Below are 3656 nucleotides of genomic sequence, written 5' to 3'. Positions count from 1 at the left end.
TTTTCCTGATTTAAGTTTTAATACAGATGATTGTGTAAGAAGATGTTTATAATTAGACCAGTCATTATGGCACATGAAGCTATACAAAATGTCAAGCAGGCATAACAATCCACCCGCAAAAAACACGACAGATCAAGGACCATTCAAACAAAAGTGCCAAGTATGATAAGTAGAGGTATAGACTTTCCATTTGGCCGTTTTGATATTTGTGAAAAATCCAGCAATACGATAATTTTATGCTAAGGTACGGAGGCTGAGTTAATTTCAACAAAAAATCCCAGCACACAGACAACGTCATGTGAAATTGAAAATTTTGATGACAGCGCTGTATGGCACGTCGACAATGAGCAATAGCTTCGATGGATCAGGATCTGAATGTTCAAATGATTTAAGCAAAAGTGAAGAATCCGATCATGACAATGCGACGTTAGTACCAACTATTCAGTTACCAAACTATTTTTCACATTGCTTTTCTGTATCATATGTTTCTCAGAACGTAACGTTTATCGCTCTGATTCTGATGGTAATTTTTATGTCATAGGGAAGATGTTCAAAATGAGGAAAAATACATAGTGTTTTATAGTTGCCTGAGACAGTTAGTGAGTCAATGCCCATGTTGTGGTGACAGCTGTTCTATTGTGACCAAGACCACTGGTAGTAGCAAAATGTCATTGTAGTTATGTTTGAGACTGGAATAGCCAACCTCTGCATAGAAAAATGCAATTGGGTAACTTGGTCTTTGCTGCCAGCATCTTGTTTAGTGGTAGCAGCCCAAGCAAAGTTGTTCAATTCCTTCGTCATTCAGGCATAAAATTTCTGTCAGAGCGCACATATAGCTATATTCAAACAGCGCATTTGATACCCATGCAGTGTTTCAAATGTATGCACCAAAAGCATCTTCTAGAATCAATCAGAGAAACGAACATTAACCTTGGAGGAAATGGAAGATGTGATTCACCTGGATATTGTGCCAAGTATGGGTCATATAGCTGAATAGATTTGGAATCTAGCAACATTTTAGACACACAACTTGTTCAGATAACAATTTTTCAACAACCGTACATAAAACATGGTTAGAGTACTCACATATTTATGTAAAAACAGTCTAAAGAAGTGTCAAACTCTGGAGCAATGGAAGTTGAGGGATTAACAAGATGTCTGGCAAAGTTTGATGAAAGTGGAAAGAAGGTGAAGTCAATAAACACAGACAGGCATGCTCAAATCAAAGCCTGCATGTCAAAGCGAAGACCAAAAATTGAGCACTGCTTTGATGCACGGCATGTAGCAAAAGATATAGATTGTCATTACAAACCAGCTTTTCACATATTTCATCACTAATCAAAATCCAACAGGAATCAAAAAGAAAATTTTGGCAGCATCAAAAAAAAGTATTTGCAAATTATTGGCAGATTAGGCCCAGTCAATTTCCAACCATGTGTAATGGTGTGCTGCTTCCAGTAACGGTAATGGAGAACTTGTGAAGGCAAAAAGGTTGTCAGTTCTCAACCATATATGCGCCATCCATGAGGGACATAAGGATGTATTCCCAAAATGTGAACATGATATGTTACAGCCTAGAATGTGGATAAAAAATTATTGTAAGTAAATAAATGTAACATCAAATAAAAGTAAAATCAACATTCTTCTATTTTGAAAGAATGTTTTATGAAAGTGAATGAAGATATGATCTTCGCACTTTGCTGGACAATTTAAGCAATTGTCTCATGAACCTGAAAAATTCAGGTAACTCAACGGGATTCGAACCCATGACCTCTGCAATGCCGGTGCAGTGCTCTGACCAACTGAGCTATGAAGTCACACAGTGGTGAGCAGGTCAATTTTTTTGGGCTCACATGTTTTTTTTATTTTTTTTGTTTTTTTTCATGTGCATATTAAAAACGGTGTTAGGATTAATATATTATATATATACTCTGATGATGGCTTTGGAATAAAGTCGAAACATGGTGCCATCCAGTAAACTGCTATAGTGGCGAGAATCTCTCGTCCATACGGAGTTTTAAACAGATTTGACTCGTCTCCAATCGCTGTGGGCTTGGTAGCTCAACAGGTAGAGCTGCGGACTAGTATCCTGAAGGTGCGAGTTTAAATCTCGTCCAAGTCACATGTTTTTCATGTGCATATTAAAAACCGAGTTAGGATTAATATATTATTTATATACTATAATACTAGAAAGAAGCTTTTCACACTGCGATAATACATTGTTAAAAGCTTAAACTTGCCATGTTGAAGATATATTATATTTGCTGTCGGATTATTCATTTAAAACATAGCTTGTATCGCTATGTTTGCTTTCATTTTTGAAAAATCGCACGGACTTCTTAGTTGCCAAAGTGGAACGTATCGGATTCGAGCGTTCACACGACAACGGAACGTATCGGATTGGTTTTTATACCACTTTCACAGCGGAGTCAAATCGCTCCGGAAAAACCATATAAAGCGTATCGGATTTCAGCGGAGCCGAATGAACGCAAGGCCTATCCGGTACGAAAAGTAATCCGGTATTTAACCAATCCGATATCGTGTGAACAGGGCCTTAGTTTCTATCATGCTTTAGAAAATTACTATGAAACGATCAAACATTCAATTCAGACAGTGAGCTTGACTATGTTAGTTCAGTTGGCTATCAGTCAAAATGGGTCAAACCAATCATAGTAAGACAAAAATTTAAACGAACCAATTACACGATAGCAATTGGACTCCCTTATAAGTCCGGCCACCCCGCTTATCGGTCGAGAATATTCCAGATCGTCCACTGATCTGGCTATTGACCAATGGAATGGCTTAAATGGGCGTTTTTTAACTCCGTTATCGGTCGAACCATTTAAAAAGACATCGTTTTGTTTATTTTTGTATCTATCAATTTGCGTCCTTTGTTGTCCACCTTGTCTAACTTTGTATCTGTTTTTGTGTGTTTTTTTTTTGTAGTCTACCAATTTGTGTCTTCCTTTCTGTCCGTTTTTTAACTTTGTATTTACTTTTATTTCTATCTTTCTGTCTATTTTGTTGTGGAACTTTGTGCCTACACTTAGGTTATCTTTCTTGTCTACCTTTTCTATAGAAGTTGGAGTTCAAAATATTTTATAGGAGACGACATTTGAAAAATTCGGCAAGTACAAATATTACTTGTGTAACAGAATAAAATGTCATTTTTTTTCTTAAAAGCATATTAAAAATTTACTCTAAATCTATAGCATGGAACATGTTTTCAGATTGTACCATTACTGGGCATCTAAGAGAATTGTGACAAAAGTTATCATTCTTCCATTTAAAACTAACAAGTTGTATATGTAACACAGGCAAGCGACGTTTAAAGATAACACAGTGTTACGTAATAGCTCTTAACATGAGCATGTAGTGTGGCTTGCTGATTGATCGTATCACAAATTTCAATGCAAACACTGAAACACATGAAGTGTCCATGTAGCCAAAGAGCTTTGCTTTATCTATTTCATGTTGTTTTTTCCGCGTTTTTTGGACTGAAGTTTTGTTTTGTTGTACAACGCAAATTTCATGTTCAGTTTCTGCTTTTGAAAATCAAATTTCCTATTTGTAGTTGTGTATTACATAAAAAATATACTTCAAAGTTAAAGCTAAGATTACTCTTTACGTGTTATACTGACAATTTCTCCAAAACA

At 36.1% G+C, this 3656-nt stretch overlaps 1 non-coding gene across 1 annotated transcript; it reads right to left on the bottom strand.

Annotated features, from left to right (window-relative positions):
* Nucleotides 1–1743: 1743 nt before the first annotated feature.
* Trnaa-ggc lies at nucleotides 1744–1818 on the bottom strand. Its single transcript has one exon. It is a non-coding gene; the product is annotated as a tRNA-Ala (tRNA).
* Between the last annotated feature and the right edge of the window lie 1838 nt (nucleotides 1819–3656).

This window comes from Xenia sp. Carnegie-2017, unplaced genomic scaffold, assembly GCF_021976095.1.
Source record: "Xenia sp. Carnegie-2017 unplaced genomic scaffold, XeniaSp_v1 HiC_scaffold_19, whole genome shotgun sequence".
Classification (NCBI taxonomy): Eukaryota; Metazoa; Cnidaria; class Anthozoa; order Malacalcyonacea; family Xeniidae; genus Xenia; species Xenia sp. Carnegie-2017.
This window is presented reverse-complemented; position numbering and strand designations above follow the sequence as displayed.